The sequence below is a fragment of the Saimiri boliviensis genome, chromosome 16, assembly GCF_048565385.1.
Source record: "Saimiri boliviensis isolate mSaiBol1 chromosome 16, mSaiBol1.pri, whole genome shotgun sequence".
NCBI lineage: Eukaryota > Metazoa > Chordata > Mammalia > Primates > Cebidae > Saimiri > Saimiri boliviensis.
Window position 1 is genome coordinate 37,955,494 of NC_133464.1, and position 13,434 is coordinate 37,968,927.

At 36.7% G+C, this 13,434-nt stretch overlaps 1 protein-coding gene across 14 annotated transcripts in view; it reads left to right on the forward strand.

Annotated features, from left to right (window-relative positions):
• Positions 1-13,434, forward strand: part of KLF12 (KLF transcription factor 12) — a 466,131-nt gene that overhangs the window by 51,655 nt on the left and 401,042 nt on the right. For 4 of the 14 annotated variants that reach the window (XM_074387624.1, XM_074387620.1, XM_003931033.4 and 1 more), the window contains exon 1: positions 1-13,434. This exon is cut by the window's left edge; it is cut by the window's right edge. The exons of 7 other annotated variants lie outside the window; for them this stretch is intronic. The gene's annotated coding sequence lies outside the window, so the exon portion shown is untranslated. 3 more of the 14 variants (XM_074387609.1, XM_074387612.1, XM_074387616.1) reach the window with 3 other exon arrangements.

The following is a 13,434-nucleotide window of genomic DNA, read 5'->3' on the forward strand; positions in this document are numbered from 1 at the left end:
CAGTAATGGCAGGCTGCCTTGGTAGTGGTGCAGTGCCTCGGTAATGGCAGATGCCCTTCACCCCACAGAGCTGGACCATCCTGGGTCTGGCTGTGCTTGCTGTGAAATTCTCAATCCAGAGCATTTCAGATTGCTGGTCTTTGTGGGGGTGGGACCAGCCCAGCCAGATCACCTGGCTCCCTGTTTCAGCCCCCCTTTTTTCAATTGAATGCACCACTCTGTCTCTGAGGTGTTCCAGTCCCCAGTTGAAATGGCACCCGGATTTGTGTGAGTTTTTCTGCGGAGACCCGCTGCGCCGGCTGAAACAGTCATGCTGGAGACTCATGGTGCTTTTTGGCCCAGGAATCTCCTGGTCTATGGGCAGTAAAAATTCGTTTGAAAATGCTGTGATCACTCTCTGCATTTTTTCTGGGAACTGCAGTCCAGAGCTGTTCCTATTCAGCCATCTTGGATTGTCCTTGCCTATTTTTTTTTTTTTTTTGAGTCAATTCTTAACCATTTTCTTTTTACATGTGATTATATATTTTGGAAAACTCTAGAATCAGATATTTAGAGCTGGAATGTTCTTTAAAAATTATTTTAGTCTGATTCCTTCGAGTCATTCATAATCAAATGATAATGACCATCTTATAGTTATTTGTATTTTACAGCATTCTTTTTCATTAAAAGAAATTCCAGCTTTGCCCAATTCTATAATTCTATGATCTCTGTATTTTAATTTCCTTATTCTTTATGCTGTATTACTTTGAGTGGATGTGTGCTCACATTGTTAGAAATATGGAACCAAGATCAGGTAAGACATTTCAGCTGGAAAAAGTTCTATCTAACATCAAGTTCTGGGTGAAGCTTTGAAACATGATTCAGTATGGTAGAGGAAAACATAATTTGCTTTTCTTCAAAAATAGCCATTTCAACACTGTTGCCTCCAAGATTATATTTCTGCTCCAGTTATCTGCCTGCTGTAGCATTTCTTAACTATGTGATTTAGTCAGTTAAGATTTTTGATTTTGAGTAAAGAAAGTGAACTCAACCAGGCTTAAATAATAAAAGGGACTTTGGTTGTCTAATAAAAGAAAGTCCAGGTGTAGGTATGTTCCCAGGATTAATTTGGTTTAACTTCTCAACAGTGCCATCAAGAATGGATCCAGTTTCTTTCTGTCTCTCTGATCCACTGTAACTTCGACTTGGGTCCCTTCAAGTGTGAAGTCGTAAGAAGGAAAGTGTCTGGATTTTTCGTTTCCACAGTGAAAAGAAGTGGGCTTCTGGAAGCTCTTGCAGAATAGTCAGGATAAGGAAGCTTCTTTCTCAGGTGCCGCTTTTGACAGTTTGCATTTCTCTGATAACTAACAATGTTGAGCATCTTTTATGTGCTTCTTAGCTGTTTGCATATCTCCTTAGGAAAAATGTCTATCTATGTTATTTGCCCATGTTTTCATTGGGGTTGTCTTCTTGATGAGTTTTAGTTCTTTTCATATTCTGGATACTAGGATCCTGTATGATTTGCAAATATTCTTTCCCATTTTATAGATTCTTTATTTTCTTTACTTTTCTTTTCTTCTTCTTTTTTGAGATGGAGTCTGTTTCTGTTGCCCAGGCTGCTGGAGTGCAGTGGCATGATATCGGCTCACTGCAACCTCTGCCTCCACGGTTCAAGCGATTCTTCTGTCTCAGCCTCCTAAGTACCTGGGATTTTGGGCATGTACCACCACACCCAGCTAATTTTTTTTTTTTTTTTTTTTTTTTAGTAGAGACAAAGTTTCACCATGTTGGCAAGGCTTGTTATGAACTACTGACCCTCAGTGATCTGCCTGCCTCCGCCTCCCAAAATGTGTCCTTTATTTTCTTGATAGTATCCTTTGCACAGTTTTTGATTTTGATGAAGTCCAACTCATCTTTATTTTTTTAAAGAGTGCTTTGTTTTAGAGCAGTTTTACGCCCACAGCAAAATTGAGAGGAAGGCAAAAAAGTGTCCCACATACCTTTGCCTCATGCTTGCATAACCTCCTACATTGTCAACATCCCCTATAAGAGTGGTACATTTGTTGCAATTGGTGAATCCACATTGACATATTATCACCCAAAATAAATAGTGTACATTCAGATTGACACTTGGTGTTGGATTTTCATAGACTGTTGACAAATTCACAATGATACATAATCACTAATACACTATCATACAGAGGGTTTTTTTTTTATTATTGCCTTAAAATCCTTTGTGCTCTGCTTATTCATCTCTCCCTCTCCCTAACCCTGACAATTACTGCTCCTTTTACATTTATATTCATAATGGTTAAAAGTTTGGAAGCAAACAAATGGTCTTCATTAGCTGAATGGGTGAATAAAGTGTGGTGCACTGAGACAGTGGAATGTTATTACCACTAAAAAGGAATGAAATATCAAGCCATGACATGACATAGAGGCAACTTACATGCACATGACTAAGTGAAAGAAGCCCATCTGAAATGGCTTCATACCTGGTGATTCCAACTGTATGACATTCTGAGAAAGGCAAAATTATGGAGACATTATAAAAAAGATCAATTTTTTTTTTTACTTGTGGTTTTGGTATCATATCTAAAAATCATTGCCAAATCCTAGGTCATTAAAATTTACTCTCGTATTTTCTTTTAAGAAATTTGTTGCTTTAGCTCTAATGTTTAGTTCTTTGATCCATTTTGAGTTAATTTTTTAATATAGTATGAGGCAAGGGTCCAAAGTTATTCATTTACGTGTGGATATCCTGCTATCTGAGCACCATTTGTTAAAAAGCCTCTTCATTTTTCATTCAGTCATCTTGGTACTGCTGTCAAAAACCTGTTGGCCATAGACATGAGCTTATTTTTAAACTCTGGATTCTGTTCCATTGACCTGTATCCTTATGCTAAAACCACACTGGTCTTGTTTCTTGATGCTTTGTAGTACGTTTTGAAATGAAGGAGTATAAGTTTTCTTATTTTCTTCTTTTTTTTCCAAGATACTTTCAGCTATTCTGGATCTCTTGCAATTTCTGTACGAATTTCAGCTTTATAAAAAATTTCATTTTCATAAAAGACATTTTTATGTTTTTTAGTGAATTGGATGGTATCAGAATCAAAACTTTTGTCCTGTGAATGACACTATTAAGAGAATAAAAGAGAACCTATGAGAATGAGAAAAATATGCAAATGACATATCTATCAATGGACTCATATCCAGAATATACAAAGAACTCTCAAAACTCAACAACAGCAGGAAAAAAAAAGCAATCAAAAAACAGGCAAAAGACCTCAAGAGACACTTTATCAGAGAAGATACATGGATGGCAACTAAGCACATGGAAAGTTATTCATTATCATTAGTCATCAAGGAAATGTACATTAAAACCACACAGATCGACCAATGTACATTTATTAGAATCTACATGCATTTTAGAATCAGCTTGTCAATTTTTATAGAGAAGTCAGTTATGATTCTGATAGGGATTGCATTGAATCTGTTGATTAATTTGGGAAGTAGTGCCAATTTAACAATCTTGCGTCTTCTAATCTAGGAATACAGAATGTTTTTCATTCATTCAGATCTTTAATTTCTTTGAATAATTTTTTGTAGTTTCCAGAGTTTAGTAGGTTTTATACTTTTTTTGTTAAATTCATTATTAAATATCTCATTATTTTTTATACTATTATAAATAGAATTGTTTTAATTTGGTTTTTGGATTGTTCAATGCATTATATAAAAGGTATATTGATATTTGTATATTGACTTAGTATTCTGCAACTTTACTGAACTCATTTCTCAGTTGTAATTTCTTTTTAGTGTATTCCTTACAATTTTCTATATGCAAGATCAAGATATCTACAAATAGAGTTAGTTTTATTCTTCCTTTCCAATCTGGATGCCTGTTATTTCTTTTTCTTGCCTTACTTACCCTGGCTAGAACTTCCAGAACAATGTTAAATTAGAGTGGTGGAAGCAGACATGAGTGTTTTCTTCTTGATGTTAGGGGGAATGCATCTACTCTTTCACCTTTATGTATGATATCAGCCATGAGGTTTTTTTGTGTGTGTGCATGTTTTTGTCTTGTCATGAAAATTCCTTTTTATTCCTAGTTTGATTTGTGTGTGTGTGTGTGTGTGTGTGTGTGTGTGTGTGTGTATGTGTGTTTTAAAGAAAAGGCTTGTTGTCAAATGCTTTTATTGCATCTTTTCGTATGATCCTGCGGTTTTGCTGTTTAGTCTGTTGCTATGGTATATTACATTAACTGATTTTCACGTGTTAAACCAACCTTGCATACCTGGGATGAATCCCAGTTGGTCATGGTATATATATTTTTTTTATGTTGCTAGGTTTGGTTTGGTGATATTTTGAGGATTTTTGTGTACATATCATAAGAAATATCTGTGGTTTTATAGTGATATCTTTGTCACAAATAATTTTTAAATACCTAGCCATTTAGATTATCTGTGGAATTTTCAATGTGTTATTTTTTCATGGGCTTATCTAAATATACACTTATATTTGATAAAATGGCCCAGGAACGAACAGTTGCCAACATCATTATTTTGAAGATATTTGGTCCTTTTAGGGTTAGAAAGAGAACACAGTAATACCTGTTTTAAAAATGGAATGGATCTACTATATTCATGAACCTGAGCCTATGTGTCTTTGATTCTCTTACCTTTTTTTGTGGGGGGTGGGTAGAAGTTTTCCTTGACTCTGTATATGTGTCTATAGGACTCATTTACCCCATCATTTACCTGAAAAGCAATGAATGTCATATAGTGTGAATAAAGTAAAATAAATTTTATGGAGGTTAAACTTGGATTTGTGTTTAGGGTTTTACTACATTTTTTTTATAATTACTACATCAGAATTCTAGAAATGTCACAGAAGTAGTAGAATTGTCTAGAGATACTAATTTACTACACAGGTGTTTTATTTTTTAAGAGCTCAAATATAAAGAGGTTTATAGGATAATCCAGAAAATTAAATCCTATTGTCTTGAAACATCCCGGTATGCATACAAGTGAAGTTTATATCTTTAATCATAATTGTTTGTGAATGATTTTTAACAGTTTGAAGTGCTTTCACATTCATGACCCCATCTGGTCATCATGAAAGCCCTGTAAAAAAGGTGTAGAGTTATTATGACTATTCTCACTTTTCAGAAATACAAGTTCAGGCATTGAATGACCTGAAGACTGCAGATCTGTATAATAGCAGAGGACAGATAGTAACCCAGATATTCAGAACCCCAGAGCTGTGCTCTTTCTTGTAAATCAGATTATGCACATCAGAGTACCATCTGATGACCATATTTTGATTTCTGAATAGCCTCATCTTTCTCTTTTTGTCCTTTGTTATGCTAAAGTTGAAAGAGCTAGGGCTGGGGACAGTGGCTCATGCCTGAAATCCCAGCACTTTGGGAAGCTGTGGCAGGCGGATCACTTGAGGTTAGCCTGACCAACGTGATGAAACCCTGTCTTTACTGAAAATACAAAAATTAGCTAAGCATCGTGGCACATGTCTTTAATCCTAGAGATTTGGGAGGCTGTGGCGGGAGAATTGCTTGAACCCAAGAGGCGGAGGTTGCAGTGAACTGAGATTACACCACTGCATTCTAGCCTGGGCAGCTGAGCATGACTCTGTCTAAAAAAAAAAAAAAAAAAACTATAGCCACATTTTGTATCAGTGTAATAGTTTCTATGGTGGGTTAAATTCCTCTGAAAAGAGTATTTATTCTTAGTGGAATTTCTGAGCAAGTTTGCTAAATAGTGAGAAGTGCTTTGTCTTTGGACTGAGCTCACCGTGGTTTGTGGAGTTTGTATCCCTTTGTGCCCCATGATGCTGAAAGGGCACGATCATGCTTTTGCCTTCCAGTCTGTAGGATGCCACTCCCTTCTCCAATCACTAATTCCTGTGAAGTTTCTAGGAATAGGAATATATTGGTAGAACTAACGTAGCTCTTGCCCCTTATCAGTGTTCTCTTTGTTAAGAATGCACTTGAGTGCAGTAATTGACAGTTCCTTCTCTTCTGCTTATTAACTGTGTGTACATCGATTGGGCTTGATAGCCAAGTTCTGGTTTCCTTTACACAATGCACCGAGAAACACCAATTAATAGTATATTATACTTTACAGATATTCTCATTTGATGCCAACAACTGAAGAAATTGTTATCTCTAGGTTACAAATAACAAAACTTGGGGCTCAGGAACTTTTAAGTGACTTGCTTGGAATGATATGGCTAGAAACTGGCACAAGCTGGGGCTAGAAACCTGACCTCAATCGGATTCTTAACTCTTCAAGAACAGGAAGTGCATCTTCGTCACTGTTTTAGTCAAGCACTTGACTGACACACATCTTGGCACATAGTTGAAGCCCAGACAGGTATCGAGCAGGGTTGAGCCCCTGCTCCATATTGTGCAGCTGTCCCTGACTCTGAGCTATTGTGAGATTTCTAAGGCAAAAGATTCTGGACTCTTGCAGAGAAACTGAGCCTCTCCCCTTAGAGCCCAGGGGCATCAGCTACTTTCACGGGTGAGAAAATTCTCTAAAAAAAAAAAATTCTTTTTTAAACCATTCTCCTGTCTTGTCTCTGACCTACATAACATCTGACAGAGGACCTGTGTTGACATTCGGTCACATGCTTTTGCTGGTGCCTCAGCTTCTCGTCCCTTGTGCTTCTGCTGGCAGAATTCATGTAGCTGCTGCTTTCTCCCTGGACTCACTGCTTGGGCCATGCTTTCTATTCCCTGTTCATGTTATTGTCAGAATTAACCCCAAATTAAATTACTGCTAAATAATGTCACAGTTCATCACCATTCTCAGGGGCACATAAACAAAATGTTCCAGACAACACAGTTGACCCTTGAACAGCCCAGTTGTGAACTGCATAGTTCCATTTATACGTAGGTTTTCTTCTGCCTCTGCCACCCCAAGACAGCACGACCAACTCCTCTGCTTCCTCCTCACCCTACTCAGCTTGAACACGACAGGATGGAGGTCTTTATGATGTGCTTCCACTTAAAGAAGAGTAAATATATTTTCTTTTCCTTAAGATTTTCTTAATAACATTTTCCTTTTTCTAGCTTACTTTATTATAAGAATAGAGGACATAATACATATGTAAAATATGTTTTGATCCACTGTTTATGTTATCTCTAAGACCTCTGACCAACAGCATACTGTTAGTAAAGTTTTTGGGGAGTCAAAAATTACACAGTGATATTTCACTGTGTCCTGGGTAGGGTCAGTACCTTCAACTTCCATGATGTTCAAGGGTCAACTGTATATATTTTGGAATATACAAAGAGCAATATAATAATTTTAAGCCTTTTAAAACAAAAATGCTAGCAAGTGATCATCAACCCCTAGCCATCCTTAAAGTATTAACGATTCTTTTAGTTAATTGTTAAAACAAAAATTGATTTTTAAAGTTTAAACCACTTTTAAAATATTTATATAAAATATTTTAAAACTCAGTATATCTTTTATAATTTTACATATAATATGTATCAAAAATATAAAGCAGGTTAAAAGTAAAATTTTCTTTAAAATTTACTACCTTTTTTTGTCATTGCAGGTAATCATTTTCTATAATTAGGGTTTTAGCAGGTATCAGCAATCTCTATTCCAATGTAGGTAATTGCCTTTCTGCTCAGAAGTTGATATTTGTTCCACGGACGGTTTGTGCCAGAATTACCAGAAGTGTGTGTTGAAATGCAGAGTCCTGGGTTTAACCCCAGATGACTAAATCAGAACCTTTGAAGGTGGTGCCCAGAAATTGGTGTATAATCAAGCTGTCCATCGATTGTGGTGTGCTTTAAAGTTAGAAACCTGCTGGCTAGTAGATCACAGTTCAGGACCAGCATTACAGAGGTCTGGTTGAGTCCATGCTGCATTATTTAAGGCTGTTAAACTTTAGGGAAATTTTTAGGTCTCCCTAAACTTTGACATTTGTATCTAGAAATGGGTACAATAACAACAGCTACCTCAAGGAAGTGTGAGAATTCAGCGAATTATATGAAAGCTCATTAGTGTAGTGTCTCATACGTAACAAGTGCTCAAGGAATATGGTTGGTAGCAGGGCATTTATGGTGGTGCTGGTTGTAATACTAGTTATGTCTTTCTTGTGTTAGGCTTTGACATTGTCATGGGCTTTAACTGGGAAAGAACCTCTGGACCGTGGGTTTTATATGCAGCCCTTAACATTATTTTATATGACCCTTGGGGAAGATGATGAGGTACCCCCATTTTTGCATATGTTCATGGAAACAAAACCAGTATCTAAAAGTCTTCAGTAAAAATGTTTTGAAAGATCGGGCCATTAAAATGCTATTCTTTGGTCATGTGGGTTTGATTGTAGGTACTTTTCATGTGTATTTCTTTCTTCTTGGGTGCTTGTGTCTTTCTGTCTCATTCCTCTTTCACTTGCTCATCTAACTCCATTCTTTCCCTTGGCTTGCCTGTTTAATGGATCATGATATAGAACTGTAGGGTATTATTAGCTCTAATGTTTATGTAATATAACTAGAATAACATATAGTGTATCTTTAAAAAAAAAAAAAAAACCTCCTGCAAACAATAATGAAAAGACTTGGTATACTCTTTAATGAATATTTTTCTTAGCACACTGGCTTTCCAATTAAGTGGAAAAATGTTCCCATCCTCTGTTTTTTTGGCTTCTTTGTTTTGCTGGCTTGGAGTGTTTTATTGTTTGATGGAGTAGATAAAATTCCCCTGATGTTTCCTACTCACACTAAATTTGGAATACACCTACAGTATTCTTTTAGGCTTTATTGTTTCCTAAACCATCTATTTAAATACAGTCCTAAAGCTCAAACGGAACACTGTTATTGTGGCTAAGAATAATATGTGTAATGGAGCAGTAGATTAGACTTCATTACCATCTTCATAACTTGCAGAAGCCAGTGTTCCCACAAAGCACTCAGTATGTTCTAGTGATTATTAAAATTTGCCACTATCATGGTAAATGTTTCGTGGTAACTTCTAGTGATCTGTAAGTGGAGGGGTGGGAAAATCTAGTGGGGCTTTCATAAAACCCTGGTGTTTGGGGCAGAGACAGCCATGAGAACAGTGGTCAAGAGGTAAGTCTGTTGTCCATCACAGAACAGAATAGGATGATCTGTGGGATTCCACTGTATTTGCAATTGAGTGAGGAACTGCTAGTGTTTTATGTTGACACTTCTGTAAAGTGGAGAGAGTTGGTAGTCCTTTTATAGGGAATCGTTGATTGGATGCTCTTATTTAATTTTTCTTTTATTGTTGATCAGAAAACCTTTATATTATATCACCCTATTTCTTTGATTATGAGACATGTAATATCAAAATCTCCAATTGAATTGAGTCTAAATTATTTTTAATAATGAACCTCACATACTTGTTCTGTAACATTAAAATAGATTATATTATTTGAATTATTCTGTTACACTTTATGATTCTGTGCTATGTTCTTGCTTTTCCAGTCTAAAATCCCCATCTTCCATTCCATATCTCACTATATTCTCTCTTCTAACAATTCCAAATCTCAAAAACTTCTGCCTGGTTCGTATGCCATTTGCTCTAAGAAGCCATACTGTTTTCCAAAGACAAAATGAATTACTTTTTTTTTTTGCATTTTAATTTCTGTACTCTGAGATACTTTTTCCTAGACTTCTATTTCACAGTTATTGTATTAACTTTTAATGTTAGTATTATACAACAGTTGAACCTGTGAAAGTATCATTATTCAATTATGTTTGAGCTGTAAAACATGTCAAGTTCATATAGTTGAGCCAAATTCTCAGTTCAACATTAACTGGACAAACTTTTGAAAATTAGCTGTGGTGTACAAGCGTACTTAAACACAATTTGGACTTGGGTTTATGTGTCTCTCCTAGAGAACTTATAGAGCTTTTGTACATGAGAATGTATGTCTGTTTTTTTATGTGTGTGTGTGGAGACAGCATCTCACTCCGGTCGCCCAGGCTGGAGTGCAATGACACAATCATGGATCAATGCAGTCTTGACTTCCTGGGCTCAGGTGATCCTCCCACCTCATCATCTTGAAGAGCTGGAACTGCAGGCATGCACCACCATACATGGCTAATTTTTCTATATTTTTTAGAGACAGTGCTTTGCCATGTTATCCAGTCTGATCTCTCTGGGCTCCAGTGATCTGCCTGCCTTGGCCTCCTAAAGTGTTGGAATTGCAGGCTTGAGCCACTGTGTCCGGCCTCAATACATGTTTGATGAAATAAATTGGATTGGATTTGTCTAAATTAACATTACTCATTATATGACAGCTAATAATGGATGATCTAGAGATGATGCCTGATTGTGGGTCCCACGCTTTTAAAGCCAGGATGTTTGAGTTCACTGTATACTTTAATGTATTTTGTCCAACCCATTTCAATGTTGTCAGATAACCCAAGATAAACTTTCTGTCAAGCCACTCTTCCTTATTTTTAAATTTTATATTGTCACCTTTGTTGAAACATTTTTCTTTACTTTCCCTGTACTTGTCTTGCTTTGCTTTGCTTAATGCAAAAACAGTAATTCTTGTATTTTCTTCTTTTCCTCCCTCAGAATTTTTTACTAACCTAACTCTTGCCAGAAGGTCTGTCAGTGCGCCTCCCCTTCTCCACCCCAGGAAAATGCTCCCTGGCTTTGTTTGTATAATCATGGAAAAAAAATCTTTTTCTTCTTTTGAAGTTATATTCTTTGCTTGCTAAAGGTCCAGTTAAATCGCAAGAGATAAAAGTTATACTGACAACCTTGGATGTTCCCTGCCCTTTTGCCAGAAATAGCAAACTAGATACTCATCTTATACAAAAATATGTACATGTTCATCTTTGCTAAAAACATCTTGTATTTGGTCTTCTTTGTGGACTAGATGTTTAAGTCAGCTGACAGTATAGAATCTGGGGTATGCAGGAATTGAGGCTGTCAGAGGAGCTGGAAGAAAAAGGGTTTGGGGAGAACTAAGCATGGTGCTAAATCAATGGAAGAAATTGATCGACTCTATTGATAACCCCTTAGTTTAATATCACATAATCTCTTTCTTAGCTACCTTTAGTATAAGTAGTATAGTATAGTAGAGTAGCTGTGAAAGCTCAAGCTATGTTTTTTAGCTCACTTATATTTTTTCCTAACTGGAAGAAATTTTAATGTGAAAAGGACATGTGTGAATTGGAGAGAAATTGTGAATGCTGGAGAACAGTTTGAACTCCTGGGCTCAGATGATCCTCTCGCCTCAGCCTCCCAGATAGCTGGGATTACAGGTACATACCAAGACACTTGACTAACTTGTTGTTTGTTTTTGGAGAGACAGGGTCTTGCTGTGTTGCTCAGGTTTGTCTTGAATTCCTGGGCTCAAGCAGTCCTCCTGCCTCAGCCTCCCAAAGTGCTGGGATTACAGGTGTGAGCCAGCTTGCCTGGCCAAAAATGTTTTTCTTTATGTGAATTTCTTTTGTTCTTGAATCATAATTTTACAGCCAAGTACTTTTAATTAGGTAAAAATTCGTTGGTTTTACATTGGCTCTTTTATAATCTAATGGATTTGTGCAGACATTTTTCATTTTTAGACCAACCCATGGTTTGAGGGGGCTGGGTCATGAGACGCTGAGTCGTCTACGTAATTGAAATTGGTAGTTTTAATAATTAAATAATGTGACTTATTTTCTGACATTCTCTGGCAGGAGTAATGTAGGAAAATAGGTTATTGTAAATCTATGGAAGGAGGCTTTCTATGCCCATATGCAACAATATCTATGTGTTTCTGCTGTTGCAATAAATAATTCAATAAAACAGAATAGATTTTATTGAGCATGGATCATAAACTCAGGGGTAGGGATCAGTATATTCTAGTGCCTAGGAATGATGCCTTGCTCATGGCAGATCCATTATCTGTTGAGTGAATGGTTAAATTGATAAATAACATGTCTACTGGTTGCTTAGTACTATGTGATGAACTTCAAAGGACACAGAAAAAGAAAATAGAATATTATTAAACATGGTTCTTGAGGTAAATTAGAAGTAGAGACAAAAATCAGTGCATAATTAGGGAATGATTGGTCCTGAAATCTATAGTACTTAAGGTAATTTTTATAAAAGAGGAGATGAAAGAAGCATCAACAGTGAAAATGTCAGCTTCTGATTACTGAATACCTATTTTACACCATTTACTGTGCTAAATGTTTTGCATGTGTATTATCTCAGTGGAATCTTCATGACAAATCTGCCATTACCATCCCTGTTATTTTTCTGTAATGTAATCAAAGTATCTTGCTCGAGATCACCTGGCAGTTGTGTGTCAGAGCCTGGTTATGAGACCTATTTTATTTGTGTCTTTTACTACACTGCTGTTTAATTGTTCGACTAGTTTTCTAGAGCTCTCCGGACCAGGATTGGCAATGGTTAGTCCTTTCGTGACAGAGGCTTTCTGAACACTTGCAGACCCAATGGAGGAATGCTGCAGTCAGTAGACTAGGGCTCCTCCCACTGTTACCAGTTTAGTGATAGGAAGATGGCATGTTGTAGAGAGGGAGAGACTTAAAGGACCTCCTTTGTCTGTTACCTCATCAGTATCAGTATTAAAATGCATACCCTACCTTTCTTAGTGATGCTATCAAGCTGATGAATTTCCATTTCTTATAGAAATACTTTATGTGTGCCTATAAACAGTCTTAAAAACAAAATGAAATATTAAACATAGCTGCCATTGTGTTTTAGTAACTTACAGCTTGGAAACTGATGTAATTGATAGATCTCTGTTGACTCTAGGGCCATTTCCTGGGAAGCTTTTTAGCAACACCAGTTATTTTAGCCTAATCTCTGGAAATTCTAAGCCAGTAGATTTGGGGTGGGAGTCAGGAAATCATTTATTTACTTATCTAACATGTACATTGCCCTTTTTCTTTCTATTATTTTAAACCATCTTGACTATTTTAAAATGTACAGTTAAGTAGTGTTAAGTATTGTATACTCAGTGTTGTGCAGTGCACATCCAGAACGCACTCTGTCACCCAGACTTGAGTGTGGTGGTGTGATCACAACTCACCGTAGCCTCAAACTTTCAGGCTCAAGACATCCTTCCACCTCAGTCTCTGTAGTATCTGGAACTACAGGTGTGCACCACCATGCCCAGCTAATTTTTTTTTAAATATTATTTTTGGTAGAGATGGAGTCCCACTGTGTTGCCCAGGCTGGTCTTGAATTCCTAGGCTCAAGTGATCCTCCAGCCTTGGTCTCCCAAAGTATTGGGATTACAGGCATGAGCCATCATGCCTGGCTTGGAACTTTAAGTGGAGTCAGTCAGTATTTGACTTTTTGTGAGTGACTTATTTCACCTAGCATAATGTCTTCAAGCTTCCTCCATGTTGTAGCATGTGAGAATTTTCTTCCTTTATAAGGCTGAATAATAGTACATAGTATGTATATGCCACATTTTGTG